The sequence below is a fragment of the Pinus tabuliformis genome, chromosome Q (genome assembly GCF_031772625.1).
Source record: "Pinus tabuliformis cultivar Carrire ecotype Pingquan chromosome Q, CPIR1, whole genome shotgun sequence".
NCBI lineage: Eukaryota > Viridiplantae > Streptophyta > Pinopsida > Pinales > Pinaceae > Pinus > Pinus tabuliformis.
This window is the reverse complement of record NC_142296.1, coordinates 598,645,829-598,663,953: the sequence shown is the minus strand read 5'-3', so window position 1 is coordinate 598,663,953 and position 18,125 is coordinate 598,645,829.

Genomic DNA, 18,125 nt, shown 5'->3' with positions numbered 1-18,125 from the left:
TCATTAGTCAACTCTTGATAGGAGGTACTGCTATTGATAGTTTTCCACCAAATTAAATAAGTTTCTCAATGATTATTATATCCTGGAATATGAGGGGCCTTAACAACCAAGGTAAAAAAAGATATTTGTAGGATCATCTAAAAAAGGTGAAACCCAAAATAGTGCTACTCTAGGAAACTAAGGCTAGAAGAGCAAGAATTGAAGCAATGCTCAATCGGATGTGCCCCAAGTATAAAGTAATATATTTATATGCAAGAGGTAGTGTAGGGGGCATTACCATACTCTGGAACCCTAGTGAGATCCTTTTTGACCATTGGATTAGTATGCCTCATATTTTATCCTAAAGATTCATACATATTAGGGCTAAAGAGTGGGTATTATTGTTGGCACTCTACGGGCCTCATATTTTAGGGGAGAAAGAAGATTTCCTCCAACATTTAGGAAAGCTTCACACAATGAGTGACGAAAAAATTTGGTTGATTGTGGGGGATTTTAACCTCATAACAATGCTAGAAGAGAAAAAGGGTGGGATAACATGGTAGGAGCCATAAATGGATCTCTTCTAAACTTAGATAACATATCTGAAAGTAATAGATATTCCAACCATGAACAAGATATTCACATGGAACAACTAGAGAGGTGGAGCCCACCAAGTCACCTCTAGGTTAGATAGATTCCTGGTCTATGAAGACCTTATCAGTAAGGAATGTTTCTTTTAAGACTCCATTCTGCCCTGTCTGGGATCTGACCATTGGCTAGTATGGCTAGAAATGGACCTTAAGTTGGGCCAATGTAATTGACCCTTCAGGTTCAAGTCCTTTTGGGTACGAGACACATCCTTTCTGGAAAAAGCAAAGGATTGGTGGACCTATAGCATGGTTTAGGGATGTAAGTGTGTGCACACTTTTCAACTCCGCCTGAAGATCTGAAGAAGTAGATGAAAAAATGGAATAAATTAGAATTTTATCACATTCAAAAAGACTATCAAATCCTACAAGCTCACGTGGAAAAGGTACAGCAACAGATGATCAACCAAGGGCGTTCATGTCCCCTAATAGTAGAAGAAGGAAAAACCCTAACTTAGATTGAGGAACGAAGAAAGTGGGAGGATCTCCTTTAGAAACAAAAAATCAGGGTACAATGGTTGCGGGAAGGGGAGAGAAACACTCGTTTCTTTCATAAAGCTATGATTCAACATAGGCCGCACAACCGTATCTTTTTGTTGCTTGATGTGGAGGGGAACCAACTGGCACAACATGAAGACATGTAAAATATTTTAGTTGACCATTTTCATTATCTCCTGTCATAATTGGATTAGGATAGATCAAAAGAAATCAGGTGCATTACAAGAAACATCCGATAATTGGCCAGGAGAGACCAAAACATCACACTGATGAGGGCCATCACTATGGAGGAAGTTGATTAGGTAGTAAAAATATTAGTGAAGAATAAAGCCCTAGGACTTGATGGCTTCACTACAGAATTGTTTTAGGCAGCCTCACCTATTTTGGGTAAGTATATCTTAGAAGTGGTTGAATAATCTTGGCTATCCCGGTAGGTACATCCCGCTCTTAACTCTACTTTTATAGCCCTGATTCTGAAAACATCTCATTCTGAAGACCCTTAGTGATTCAGACCTATTTCTCTATGTAATTTCATATATAAAATTATGTCCACCATTATGGTCAATCGTCTTAAACCCCTTATTTCTACCCTGATTTCTCTTGATCGAATCGGTTTGTCAAAAGGTCACCATATTCTGGATGGCATTGTCACTGCCCAGGAGGCAATTCACTCTCTCAAGGGCCTTAAATCAAAGGGTATGATGATAAAATTGGACTTATCCAAAGCCTATGATCTCTTGAGTTGGTCCTTTTTGAAGAACATACTGAAAGCCTTTGGCTTTGACCAACGATGGATCTAATGGATTTATTCTCTCATCTCCTCCCCTGTATTCTCGATCTTTCTAAATGGATCTCCCTCCTGCACCTTCAATGCATCGAGAGGCCTACGTCAAGGTGACCCTATTTCACCGTTCCTCTTCATTCTAGCTACGGAAGAGCTGGGAAGATATATAAAATAAATTGTTCAAGATTGCCATTTAAAAGGAATTCGTCTGTCGGGTAATGGCCTTCCCTTATCCCACCAACAATTTGTGGATGATATAATGTTATTCTGTCAAGTCTCCCTTTGGTAACCCAGGGCTCTAAAAGCCATACTGCAAGACTTTATGCAAGCTTCTGGTACTCATATCAATAATCATAAATCCAATATATTTTTCTTCAACACAGCAATTCCTTCCCAATCTTCCTTGGCCAGGATTCTCGGATTTTGCATTGGATCCCTTCCATCCAAATACCTTGGAATTCCCTATTGACTAACTCCCTGAGGACCTCCAATTGGAAAACCCTCCTTGAATGAATCCAGTACCAACTTTGAAACTGGTCTTTCTGATCCCTAAACATTGTTGGGGGGGTGGTTTTACTGAAGGTTGTTCTACAATTGATGCCAATATATCAATCCTCGAGTATAGCTGCTCCTAAAAATGCTTTCTCTGATATGACAACTATATTCAAAAAATTTCGATGATAGGGTGATCAGGAAGCTAAAACATGGGTACCTAAAATGGTTGCGGATTTAGGCCTTCGGTATCCCTTTCTACTAAAAGAAAGTGATGGGGTAAAAACTTTGGTGGTGATGGATTCAAGGTGGTATTGATCTCTGGAAGGTCATCTCAGGCCAGAAATATAACATGCCTTCAAATATAGAGGAAAGACTCAAACTATAGGGAACTCCAAGAGGATCATCAATTTGGTTCTTTTCTTTTGAGAATAAAGAGTTAAATTTCAACCATACATTCTAGGAAATCAGATATGGGAGGAGAGCTTTATTCTAGCCAGTTTTGTGGCAATAATGGGAAAAAATCTTGAGTCGCCAATATTTGGCGGAGATCTTCCTTTTCACTAATAGACCCCAAAACTTGATGGTTAATCAGTTTTGGGACCCGACCCCCTATTATCAATGGAGACAATGGAAAACAAAACAAGACTAGCATAACCCTCTTAACTCAAACCAATGGGATGTGTTTGATTCTGAGCTACGCACTAGAAGTATTGCATCATTAGAAGGACAAGACATTCTCAGGTGGGGCTATAAAACTAAAGGTATGTTCATCATAAAAGAAACTTACCAAGTGGCAGCAGAGGAGCATCTGGATCAGAACAATCCGCTCTGGAGGGAAATATAGAGAGGACAATTTTGACCGAAGGTAATTTCTTTCCTATGGCTAGTGTGCAGGGACAAGATTCTCACCTAGGACCAATTATAGAAGAGAGGAATCCATCGGCCCTCTTTCTGCAGTATGTGTGCCTCTCAGACTGAAAACATAGTGCATATCCTAAATTTATGCCCCTTTGTATCTTGACTCTGGCGGAATATAAATATTGTTTTCAGTCATCTAGACCGGGATAATACCAGTACCCGATCCACCATTGGGATTTGGAGGAAAGGAATCTCTTCCATTCTGGTGGTAAATAGAGCCTCGTGTCTATCTCTCATCTTTATTTTATGGGCATTATGGAAGGAAAGGAACATACGAATCTTAAAGGATAAAAAACTGTCACACCTAGAAATTTGGAAAGGAATACTCCAAAATGTAAGAGAATCTATAGTAGTAGAGAAATGGAATTTTGGTGATTGGAAGGTCAACCCCCAAGAACTGTGGATATTATCTACTCTTAACTTATCCCCACAAATGCTTGCACCCTCATCTTAGAAATTAAAGTTGCCTCCCAGCCAATCTCCTTCTCGATTCTTATGCTCGCCTAAGGGTTTTCTCAAGCTAAACTTTGACGGGGAATTCGGGTAACCCTAGCGATGTAGACTTTGGAGGGGTCATCACAGATTCACAAGGCTGGTTTTTTCGAATATATGATTTGGATTGTGGCCGTGCAAGTAGCAACAAAGCTAAATTCGATGTTTTTAAACATGGCTTGATAATAGAGAGAAGGGAAGGGCTAAGAAAAATGGTGGTGGAAGGAAACTCTTCTCTAGTCATTGATACTATTAAAAATCTTAACCAAGGGTTACAATGGAAAAATATTATTAAAATCTCAAGGACTAATTTCTTGATCAAGGATATCAGTGAACTTATTTAAGGTTTCGAATATATCATTCCCTCGCATGTATGCCACAATGGCAACAAATCTATAGATTTCTTAGCAAACTGGGGTTGTCTTCACCTAGGAATGAATCTATATAAACCTTGGATAGGGGAGATTGGGGAAGAAGGAATGGACTAATTGAATCTGATTCTCAACCAGGACCTAGTTCCTAATTAGAACCCTTGATCGGGGTGTGAACAGCTGGAGGCCCGCTTGGGCTTAATTGACATGTCATAGCTTTTAATGTTTTAGGATAGTGGGTGGTATCCCCCATAACCTCACACGTATATTCATTGTGATAATATGGAGCATCACAGATCTTGGCAAATACACGATGTGAAAGTTGGTAATCCTTGGCACCTACAGGTAGTGGGTGTGAAGGTGGAGTTAAGACCATATATCTGACGTATAAAATCGGGTCATCGGCTTCATAAGGAGCCTAAGTTTGATGGTTATAGGTTTGCGAAACCAGGAACATGAGAGGAATACCCAACTGTTGCCTATCCCTGCTCAAGATTGGTGTATAAATTCTGGTATGTTATAACGTTATCTCTATATCCTAAGTCGGGGGTGATTACTCAGGATAAACTTTTTGTTAGGAGAGGAAATGAACCACTGGTTAATTTAAGAGTTTCTGTGACTGGAAATATAGGTCTTATCGATTATATAATGTCGATTTCTATATTTTTTAGCAAAATTATTTCTCACATGGCCATTTTTACTCGTTTCCAGTTTTTTATAATGATTTTTTCTCTGCATGTTGATAATTGGGTTTCTCGATTTAAGCTTGAATTTTCAGGGCAAGCCCTATGGAGAGCAAGCATTTTGGAAAATGATCAAGGCCAAGTCTACAGATTCAGGGCTCAGGGGGGTATGAGGGACATTATTCTTGTTCTAGTGATACCTCCTACCTCTGGAGGGTTATTAAATATATATGCTTGCTGGCTCGGGTGGAATTATCAAGGGACACAGTGTTCTCTGGTGTTGCATTTGTTTTTACGGCCATTTATTAACTTAATGATTATTTTTTGGGTGGTTATCTGTAAAAGTTATATTCCAAGTCCCCCTAGTTTGTCTTTACTTCTAGCTTATGTATGGTGGGTTCAGTCACGAGCATGGGAAAGTGGGAGAAGGGTGAAGAAAGGGGGCATGACCTTGGTAGATATGGTGAAGTCTCAACCTCATGGTGGAGCCTCAGGTCGAGGCGGAAGAGGCATAAGACACCATCAAGATAAATGAAAAGTTGTAGATTCATCATCTAGTCGGACAAAGTGGAAAAGGACCACACGGTAGAGGACTGAGCGGTAGGAGATTGTGTGGTAGGTGACTTTGCAGCAAGGAACTGCACGAGAGGGGATTGCACAGTAGGGGACGACAATAAGGGGGAATGCATGGCAAATGGGTCAAAAAACAAATTATGAGAATCTTCAGGCCATGGTCAAGGCTTACTGCGAAGGGATCCTGACGCAGGTGAAACAATTGATTGTGAACTGGGAGGGAGAGTTGAATGCACAAGCTGAGCTTCAACCGCCAGTTGAAGACTGGGGGGAACTAATCATAGACCCTAGGTACATGCACAGTCGTCTCACCCTATTCAGATAATCCATTCATCTTGACTGGTTAATGAAGTGCATAGTGGCCAAAGCAATGTTTGCGACCACCAAGATAGCAATGCATAGTGATGTTGAGCTGAGTCTACAAGACATTTAAAACTACCTCCATCTTATCTAATGCCATTCGTAGAATCAGAACGCCTGTCCAGGCCACATCGAGTGGCATACCCCTTGCCTGCCACAATCTGAATTACTAGGATCAAGTGCTAAAGATCTTGCTCCGATGGAATTGTCAGATAATTAGTGGGTCGAAGCTATGACTGTTAATTTCGGCTTATTTTTTGTTGTTTATGTTGAGTAGCATTTATATTTTAAGTCTCATGTTTATTAGTTGGTTTCCAGACTATCATCCTCATAAGGCTTGGCTAAAAATAATAAAACTATTTGTGTTTTGGGTGGCTTATAATGTGATTCGGTGGCGAATAGACCCATTTCCCACTAGGTAGTTTGAGGCCACCGAACGACCCATATATTTGTAACCCACATGTTTATAGATTAATTAATGAAAGGTACTGCTAAGCTTACAAAAAAAATACTATACTCAATTAAATTATATAAATTTATATATTTATAAATAATTATAATAGAAGTATAATATTTCAATAAGATGCAAAAATTAAATATTTAGAGTAAACATGTTTTAGACTAAACAATTACATGGAATTTCTCTAATATTAGATTATAGTATATGTAAAACACAACGCTCACTCATTCTTGGCATCTCATTAAGAAGTAGTGGGTACTTGTAATGGATAATCCTCCATATATAATGGCACCGGTTTTGAAATACCCTCTACAAGTAAGCCAAATCATTGACTTATATACCTAATATGTATATCTTGGAGAAATAAAGGAAGTTACAATATTTGATGTAGTAAAGGAGATAGTTTAAAACATTCTCTCATATTGCAAATCCAAGGTAATAATCTATTAGGTTAGTAGTTCTAGCCTCTACATTAGAATTGTAGTAATGCTTAGAATCAAGTTGTGCAAATGACTGTGAATTGTTTTCCTCAAGGAAAAGGATTATGAGTCATATCTTATTTATAAATAATTTTTAATTGTTTAGTTTCATAATTGTGTCCATTGTTAGAAAAACTTTGAGGATCCATAGTTTAAGAGAAGAGTGGGTAATTTTTTTACCCCATGGTTCCCGTAATTTAACGAATATCCTTAAGAGAGTTAACATCTCTTAAATCCATTGGGAAAACTTTGGGAATTAAAATTTAAATTGTTAAATATTGGATTAATTTTGGTATTTCCATATATGATAGAGTATATGAGGATATTTACATTAGTAAGGAATTATTGAGTAAGGTTATACTAGAAAAAAGTCTTTCGGTGGAGGCATGAATTGGATTAAGAAAATAAAACATTTTACTGTTAGATTTTCCAACATATAGGATACTTATAAGATACATATCATCAATGTGAGTTTATCAAAGAGAATAAACCAAAACCAATTGATGGAAATAAATGTAATAATTATCAAATGATGAAGAGGAATAAATTCTAAAACATAAACAAAATATACATATTTAAAGAAGAATAGTAATTGATTTCAAAGAGTATAGGTTAAGGGATGACCACTCTCTATGTTGGGTAGAGAAGAAAGAAAAATGCATTGAGTGCGGTAGCTACAAGTGAAGCTCCATTAGGGAGATTGAAGAGAATTCATGAATTTGACAACTCTAATTATGATAATAAATTTTCTTATGTTTCAAAATCTAGGTATTTCATTTCTCATGCAAATCATAATTGTCCAATTTCTAAATAACCACCTGTCAGTATGGAAGCTTCAATACAAATCATATTTTTCCAATTTCTAAATTACCGCTAGTCACTATGGAAGCTTCCTCATCGGTTGGAATGAAGTTAAAAGGAAGAAATGAAATTAAGCAATATAGAAGATTATATTTCCTTGGGAAATAAATAAATTATAATTTTTGAATTCAGGCTTTTGTGGTCCATAATTTGTATGAAAATAAATCTTTCGGTGATAATCACATTGGTGAAGATATTGTTGACGTGTTTTGAATCAACTAGTTTGGTTCATCTTGACAAGATGAGGAACCAAATCTTCGCATCAAAATAAATAGATGTAGAGAAATGCTAACTAGCCATTAGAATATAACAACTAATTTGACTCAAAAATTATTATTAGTAAAGAATATATTTATAATATAAAACTAGTTGATCATAAGGAATACATAATTTTTTCCTTATTAATAATATATTGTCTGGATTAAAGGAAGGTGCTAAATTTAATGGTCAAATTTAATTGTTTCATATTATAAATAAAATAAATTAAAAACAAATTTATAAAATAAAATAAAATGAAAAGAAAAATGGATGAAATATGTTTGTTATTATAAAATTAATTTATTATTACTAATAATATAATTAAATAGAAGGAAGGTCTTCTAACTAAAAAAACAAACAATAAAGTCAAAAATAATAAAGTCAAAAATAATAAATAAAATTGAATGGAATTAATTTTATTATTATAAATATTATTATTAAAAAAGAAATAATAAATAAAATTAATTATAATATTATGAAATTAAAAAAAGATATTCTAATGAGAATTAAATACTATAGTCAAACTTATTGTTTATCAAAATAGAAAATAATAAAAAAAAAAATATTTACAAACAAATGCATTTAAAGAAAAACCCAAAAATTTATATGACGAAACAAATTTATTATTATAATATAATTAAAAATATTAAAAAAATTAACTCAAGCCAATGAATTGATAAGGTAGTTAATATTAATGATGGATATCATCTTATTTAGGTTATATTAATGATGATGATGATTAACGTCCACTAAGACCAATGTGGTTTATCAGACCTCAAGAAAAGAAAAAAAATCTAATTGTGATTCTTGAAAATCTTGTTTCTTTGATAAAAAAGAAGAGAAGGAAGCGCTCCAAGATCGCTATGGTTGGTTGGATTAATAAGTCAAGAAGATTGTAAGTGTTGTAGATGTTAGTGAATTGAGAGTGAATATGAGTAAGATTCGGGTAGTATAAAAGCAGGTGTTTTTCATCTTCCACCTTTTTAGTATCGCAAATGTGGAAGATTCTATCATCCCAGGGAGTCTTGGGAGTAGATCACAACCTTGTTTCACTTCGAAGCTCATGAGTCTTAGTTCTTATCCTAGCGATGTCCATTTTGTTCTCTTAGTGTTGGTCAACATAGAGAGATAATTCTGGTTATCAAGGGTGTGGTTGATCACCTCCTTATAGTATCTCAGATTTCTTTCACCTTGCAGGTCCTTATCATCCCACGTCTTGTCCTTAAAATTGGAGATAATAGTATCTTTGACGCTATACTTGCTTCTCATGGTGATCTCCTCCTTGATCCCCTAATGGTTGAGCCAAGACTTGGCATCCTTATGCCACTCACGCTTGCGGCAAAGGTGGGGGTTTTGACTAAATTTAGAAGCAATTTTTGGGAGCTTCTTGAATTCCATGTTGTAAATCTTCTTCTTATATGTATCATATATCTAAACATACCATACTTTCAATGGGGGACAAGCCAACTTCGATCAAGAAGATATGATAGGAAGTATTTTCCTTGATCTTTAGGTTGTACGTTGTGAATTTCTTTGAATCATCTCAATCTTTCTCGACGACTCTCTTGATATACTCTAACCCCAAAGTTCACATCTGTATAAGACAAAAAGGGTGACGAGAGTCTCAAAGAGGTACCTTTTTTTACTCATAATAAGATTTATAACCTTCAATAATCCTTTTCTCGATGCTATAATTTCAGTTGAGAAAAGTCGATACCCAAATATTGGTAAGAAGAAACCTGCTCCAAACAATCATTATCCTAGACGAAAATACCACAGGTGATCTTTTTTATTTAATGATCATAACTTTAATATTGTCGGTATTAATTGTCATAGCCATATTGGAGCAGTAGACATGAAGAGTCTTAAGTTGCATGTCTACATCATCGAGGATATTTTCAAGAAGAACAATATCATTAGCATAAAGGAGAAGACAAATGATTACACCGTCAAGCTTGGTGCCCTTGCAACATGTAGTTTCCAAACACTCCTCAAGATTATCAATCTAAATTCCAAAAAGGGTAGGGGATAAGGGACACCCTTGCTTAACCCAAATATTGCATTTAATATCTTTAGACCACCCTTCGTTGGTCCTAAGCTTGGAAATCATAGTCTCGTAGAGTCAGATCAAAACAATCCTCAGTTCAGGAGGAACCATGATCTCTTCAAGTCTCTCGGAGATCTTATCTAGTAGAACAATGTCGAAAGCTTTTCTTAACTTGTATTTATTCAAATGGTTGGATTTATATTCAAGAAGTGGGTTTTGAATGTGTGAAATTTACATGATATAATGTTTTATTTAAATTAATATTTCTTATTGTAGCTATATTTTGAACTCAATCTTATAAGATGATATTTATAGACCCATGTATTAAAAGAACCAAAATTTTATACGATAAAACAAATTTAATATAATAACATAGTTGATAAAATTTTAAAAAATTATTTACGAACTGTTGTATTAAAAAAAACTCAAAATTTTATATGATGAAACCAATTTAATATAATAACATAATTGATAAAATAACAAAGTAAAAAATTCAACTCCAACCAATGGATCAATAAAGTAGTTAATATCAAGGATGGACAACATTTCATTTAGGGAATATTAACGTGTATTTGTTTAGACGGTTGGATTTGTCTTCAAGAGGCGTGTTTTGAATGTGTGAACATTACATCGTGTAATTCTTTACTTAATATTAATTATTTTGGTTATATTTTAACATTTTAAAAAGTACTCATGAAATTTTATTATAATAAATTAATATATAAAACATAGAAAATAAATTAATATACAAAAGATAGATGATGATTAAGGATTCAAAATTGTGTGTTTGGTAAAGAGCTTGTATGTTTCTGCAATAGGTTAACACTTCAATAGAAGGTATCTGGTAAGAGTGAAAAATTTTCCTTTTATAGATAAACAAATCCTAAATAATATAGATTTCTTTGAATGAAAGTGATGAGTCAAGCTTGGTTATGATATAAACAAGTTATGGCTATCCATATTGTCAATTTGACAACTTAATTAAGGTTCTATTAAACTAGAAATTATACCAAATGTTGCAAAGGAAATGCCATAAGGAAAAAGCATATGGAGAAAAAGCATAGATGAAGATAGGTGTGATATGTTACAATTTGAGTGAGAGAAATATCAAGGTGTTAAAATTAAAGTGAACACATCTTTCGCTATCGTATTTCTTTTAGTTGCAATATGTCAGTTGAGGGAATGCTAAGCAGTTTCAACACTATACTTGCAGCCCGTCAATGTATTTTTTCTTGACCTGATACCATATTTTCTATACCATATACATCCTCTGCCATGAATACTACTAATTTCCTATTATTTCTTTCTCTTTATTTAATTTTCATACAAATGTACCAATTCAAATAACTAAGATGACAGTGATATCCTCAACTACCACTTCTTTTTGGGTCTACAATTCTCTTGAAGAGGCTTTGGGAATAACCAAAAAACCAGAGTGACAACAACTTGTTTTGGATTTCGAGATTTCCTTCACCAACTTCAATATTTTCAGTTGACTTAACCTTAAACTTTAACAATCAATGTAGAGAGTGATATTCTATCTTCTCCTCCAGTGTACATTTTAGTGTTGGATGACAACTTGTACCTATTTTATATCATTTTTCTAGCTCCAAATGTGTACATGTGTGTGTCGTTGAACGTTATCATCAAACCCTTTAGCACTACTCTTTCAATATTTGTCTTCGCTTTAATACTTGTGCAATGAATTGCTTACCCCTATTTTATTTAACCATTGTTTGGTTTACCTTAGTCTAATAATATCACATAGATAATAAATGTGGTATCGAAGAACATCACTTTGGTAAGGCCCTACCTGTGAGGAGAATATGGAGGTTGATTACTTGTACAGGCATTTGGCAACAAGTTGTTAAACAAAACCACCTATCAATAGAGGATTGAATCAGGCATAAGAATATACCTACTACAAATTATTCTATTATCTATACAAATTTAATTTCATCTAAAGGAATTTTGTTATGGTTTATACCCTTATAGGGAACTGGCTAGCCTAGAAATTTGGAAATATATGATTGATGAATGTAGGTATGGATCCTTGATTCATATTTATAATTTCTTATAATCTAACTTAAAGACATATAAAAACTTTTCTCTATATACATTTTCTTAATTAAAATTGTGTATATATTTTATAATTTAATTTTAAAAACTCATTAAAAACAATTTCAAATACCATATTTTTTCTTTATCTTTTATACAACACTTGTCACTCTATTGAGAGCTTGAGGTAAAGCCTTGGAGGATTTTCAAATAAATAGTTTGACAACTCTAAAACGTACTTGCTTTTGTCTTTTCTATTAATTTTTGTGTAGCCTTGATCTTTCCAAAAAAGCAGGAGAAATGTAAAACTGAATGAGTCGATCTATCCTTACAATACCATCCACCGTTGAATCTTTATAGACCTACGGGAATCCAACACGCTCCTGTACCAATAATAGCATGTATGTACCTCTCGTACCAACTCATTTTGAAAGACCAAGAAGATCTATTCAGAATCGTACATCATTATGTTGTGATAAGAGGACCACAATCTTGGACTATGCCAGATCCTCCCATAAGTCCTACCCTGCAACATTCAAAAGCACATTCTTGTAGACATGTATGTTTTCCATTTAAAACCTCTAAGAATTGTTGTTGTTACATATAATTTTTTATTGCAAATTCTTCATTTGAGGTGCATTGTTACAATTCCTTTTTTTTTGGAGGAGAAAGGAGAGTACCTAATTATTTTTTTTAGGAGAAAGGAGAGTATGAATGTAGAATGAAATCCTTAGCATAAGGATATTCGACTGTAGTAGTAAGAGATGAAAATATTATGAACATCACATAAATAACGACCATAACAACAATCCAAACAATTCGCACGAGGCATGACATTGTAACTACATGTAATGTTAGTAAGGGAGGGAGCAATCACATCAACCTTGGACCCCATAGAATATGGCGGGATCAATCATATAATAGTTAATGGTGATCCTCTATGTTTTTCTTTCCTTATAGACCATTTAGCATTGGATGCATTATAACTCTTGACATTTAGGCATTAGTTGGGTTATGGTTTAGGAGTAAAGCAATGTGAGATTTTACCTTAACTGGCCCAAGTTCAATTTTCCATTGTTTCAGAGAATGCAACTCTCTCCTCTACCTAGGAATTCCCAGAGTGGCACATCCGAAGAGTTTCATGGTTACTCTAGCCAAATATTGGGTGGTTCTTGGTGAAAGAATAAAAAATAATGACATTTATCCATCTGCGCTCATCATATTTCATCTCCAAAGAAATGAAAATCTTGTATGTGAAAGTTTCGTTCACTTGTCAAGTTATAGAATATAAACTGGTATATGTCAGTGACATAATAAACTGGCATACTAAATTAAAAAAATCCTATAAAGAAGGATGAGATTTATATCAAACTTCTAAACAAAATTAGCTGATTTATTCCAAGAGACCTCAACCCAAGGATTAAGAGTTCCTTTTTCAAAGAAGAATAGTTTGTATGAAATGTTCAATGCCCATCATATATTTGATTAAACAATATATCCATAGATCTTCTCAATCACATTTTATCCATAGATACAAAAAAATGGGATACATTGAAATTGTACATATGTCTGAGAGGTATTACCACTGATAATATCATGCATCAGATTTGGAATTTGATGCATCTTCTTGTTATTTATTTATTTGCAGAGAAAATTGATTAAGAATGTGAAAACTAGTGTTATATTTGCATGGTCCTTAGTAAAAGAGCCTGAAAATGAATTGGGAAGAAAGGAGTTGTACATGTAAATGATATTAATCTATGGGATGACAACTCTGTGAATGGATACAGTTGTGTGGGGTATTTGTAAAATAAAATATAAATATTTATTATCCAATAGCCCCATTATTTCCTTGCTTTCGTCTCCTGAGAAAGAATTTCTAAATCCAAGCAAATACTAGCTAAAATTGGAATTGGCTAAATCTTGCATAGGAAAGACTGAATCATAAGTTGTAGAAACAATTTGGTTTTGGTGTCCCAAAGGGAATTTTCCTCTCCCAACAACCATTATTGTAGGATCAATAAATTCAACATCGTTAGAGCTACTATTTCGAATTGTATGATGCAATAAAATGTATGGATTTTAATATGTATTTTTAAATGCAGCAGAGGCATCATGATCTTGACTTCCATTGGAGAAAAAGATAGAAATCCAAAAGACAGTCAAAGTTAACTCAACATAATATATATACACGAATTTTGAAGGAATTTAATGTCTAAACCATGAAATTTTTTTCGAGCCTAGTAAGCCCAAGGCAAGGAAAGAAAACCTCTTTTGCGAGTTCGTCTTTTTGGGACAGATTATTCTCCAGCGGCATATTTTCTACAGTGGAAATCATGGTATTGTTTGGTGTGTACACTAGCAGATTGAGCAGGGGCTTGGACTTATGCAAAAAAAAAAAAACAAATGCTGTATATATGAAGCTACAAAGATCCTCATACCTTTTCTCTTGATCCTCTCAAATATCCTATCAAACAAAAACAATTATTGGAGCACTTAAAGAGCAAGAGGAGATATTTCTATGAAAATAATATATATACATGAATTTTAAAGGATTTTAAGGTCTAAACCTTGCGATCTATTTCGAGTCTAGTAAGCTCAAGACGAAGACAAAAAACCACATAATCAACCTGCTTTGGTTACCAAGGCCCTAGAGGATACAAAGACAAACTCTCCCACTTCAAAGTATGTACACAAAAATGGTGACAAGTGAATTGTAATTGTTTCAAATCTCATGCATGTTTGTATAGGGTCCCCAGTGTCAATTTTGGGTTAGTTTAACCAATTTTTGTAATAGGTTTTTTAAAGAATGTAAAGTCTCCATGAAATGTGGAAGCAGAGTGCACAACTAAGTAGGAGTCAAAAGGGCTTTAGCAGTTGTTTGGGTAAGTGATAGGTCAATTTCTAAGACTCACCCATGGTCTACAAACCATGGTATTGTATGGAAAAAGCTATATATAGTTGACTCATAGCGAGTCTAGGTAGAAATCAAAGATAGAAAATTATTATTCTGGGAAAGTACTAAGATAGGAAAGCTTCATTTCTTGTACTTAGGAAAAAAGGGAAGGCTCATGCAGCTGAGTGTGCGAAGACCTTGGCAAGTCTGCAGCTAAGTGTGTGGGCCCCTGCAGCTGAGTGCACAAGGTGAAAGAAGTCTGTAAACTGAACGTTCAACTTAATAAAGATTGATTTTGGGACAATTATCTTGCTTTTGAGTATTATTCTTATTTTTGTTCAAGTTATGCATTATGGCTTAATGATATGTTTTCTATGGAATAATGTGTAATTGTTGCGTGAACCTATTGAATCTTTAATATTTATGCATGAGCTAAGTAACTATCTGTTTTCACAAAGATAAAGGTTAAGTATGTTATGATTTTTGTTGAATTGGGTAGATCTGAGCGAAGGCAGATCTAGGGTTGCTATTTAGTGTTCGAGACTAGATAGTTTGCATCCTTTAGGTCTATAAAGTCTGATCATAGACCTTCACGAAGGTTTAGAAGATGTTTTCTTAGAGTTACAGTAGCGGACCATAGAAGGGTACAGACCTACACAAAGGTAGATCTGAGCTACAAAGGTTTAAGATCACTTATCACACAGTCTCTAGATGTGGAAACTTGGTTCTAGCATCCCCCAATACTACTTTGGGTGAGACTGCACCCTGCGCTATGCAAGTTGTTTCCAAAAGGGCCAACAGTTAGGGTTTTGTTTGTTGGCATGGATAACTCTAAACCTGGGTCAGGCCCGCTTAAGCCAAAAAATGGTTTGATTGTTGGGATCGGGATCTATCTAAGAGATGTGTGATAAATGGTTTCCTACTAGGAAAGAGATTGACAAGTGGATTGATTGCAACATGCACGCATTTGCAGCTCAAGAGAACAAGGGCCCTAAATTATCCAAGGAACAGTGGTTGTAGAGATATTTGTACACAAACGAGACTGCCGCATTCTTTTGTTTCTTCCCTGAGAAACTACACGAGTGGTTGTCTAAATTGGCCGATAGTTAAGGGACGTGGAGACTCGACGGTCCTATAGTGTGGACTCCTAAACTGGTGCGACATTTGGAGACATTAGAAAGCAATATTGCACGGGCTTGTTTGATCAATTTAGTGTCCTAAATTTCTCTACATTAATTATCAATCCGGGTATCGTAAACTGATGAAGTGTAGTGCACTGTTTGTGCTACCTAACCCTTCTTACTTCGTCGTTTTTATGTTTCATGTTGTTTTGGGGGGTTTTTGGTCTTTTAATTCCTAATTATTTACAATGTAAATTATCAGAACTAAATCTAACTTTCGTAAATACTGCTCAAAATCTAAAAATTAAAACAGAGCTAAGAAAGACATGAAAACAGAGCTAAGAAAGATATGGAAACAAAGTTAAGCAAGAAATGAAAACATAATTTCTATTCCTATTTTACCATTATTTCCAAATCATGAATTAAAACCGAAAGTGAAATTTGCAATTGATGTCTAACTAATTACATAAATAAAACTAAATGAAATACTTGGTTACTCTGCCTCTCAATTTTGGGAGAAATTCTCCTTGGGATGACATTTGAGTAATTATGTACTTCATTAATCTAAGAGAAAGCAAATACAAAGATACATAAATAACTCATTGCATAGATGAAATGTTCAACCACTTAGTTAAGGATGAATTATCAACTTGAAGGGTTTTCCATAAACATTCATTAACACCATGAGTCAGTAAACTAAAAATGAAATGGCAAAGACAGTAAATGACACTGATCAGTTTAATTGAGAATTTAAACTAGCAAAACAGTGAATGAAGTAAACTATCCAACAGTGTATCCTTATCATTCTTTGATCCTACTCTCATCCTGAAACAAGGTTATTTTTTAATTAAAGAAACAAGATTACACCATTGAGTTCTATCTTCTAAAATATTGATAAAAACTAAAAAGAGATCAAGCTAATGGAAATTGCTCTAAATTATAAACATTGTTAATAAGAAAATGATGGAAATTGCATTATAAACATTGTTAGTAAGAAAATGATTATAAACACTGTTTTAGAAAGAAAATGATGAATTTACAGTTAACAAGAAGAAGAAAAATAAAATGAAATGAAACCTTCTTCAGTGTAGGGGCTCTCTGCAACTGATTAGGCTATGCTTGCTCAATCAACTCCAAGAAAACTCCTTCAGATGTTCACAAAAACATGAGGTCTTGTCATATTAAAACATGGATACAAAATACCCAGAAATTACAGAGTCTAGAACCTTGATTTCACAATAAAACTATTACTATTACTACTCACTTCTTCGGTCCTTTACATAGGTATTTATAAGAAAAATCATATAACTGTTTGTGGAGAAAAGCATGCTACAACCAAACACGTAGAAGATAGATATGCAAAATTTCTTCCTCGGCTGCTGGAGACATAAATCCAAGACATGGTGGCTATTGGATTCACTTTTACAGGTGGTTGTTGGAGTCTGTAGGTACAGGTAGTTGCTCCAAATAATGCTTCCCATCACTATGAAATGCATTAATTAACCACGAAATAGAGTCTCGTTACCTTCAGTCTCTTTGTGTTTGACTTATCCATTGACCGTAGTCTTATGCCATCTTCTTTGTCGACCTGGGCTGAATGAATAGGACAGGGTCCATGTCATGATGATTTCTGAGCTGCCCATGTGGCTAGTTTCTCCTTCTAACACCTGGAACCTGTTAGAGCATGAAGGTAGCTTCAAAACAGCCAATTAGCTGCAAAATAGGCTACGTTCCGTAGCTAATATACAAAAATATATTCAAACAGCAAAACATAAAAGCATAACATGTAAATCACTAAATGTCCTCCTCAAGATAGTATATACTAGTTATTGGTGATGAGAATGCATCTTTCTTGTGGAAAAGCAAAGAAAAGGAATGCGAAGAGTTTCTAGGGAAAGAGTAATTTTGAGGCTCAACATACCCCCACTGCAAAATCAATGCATGTCCCCATGCAATTTTCAAAAATGTGAAATTATTTCTCCTATTGCATCTGTTCTGACACTTCTACAAGCACATCCAACTTCCTTTTCTTACTTCTCCTTGCACTGACTGCCATCCTGGGCTTCTTCATAAGAAGTTTGTATTTGAGGTTGATAAGTGCTCTACTCAACTTCCTATTTTTCCTCTTCAGCTTCCTATTTTTCT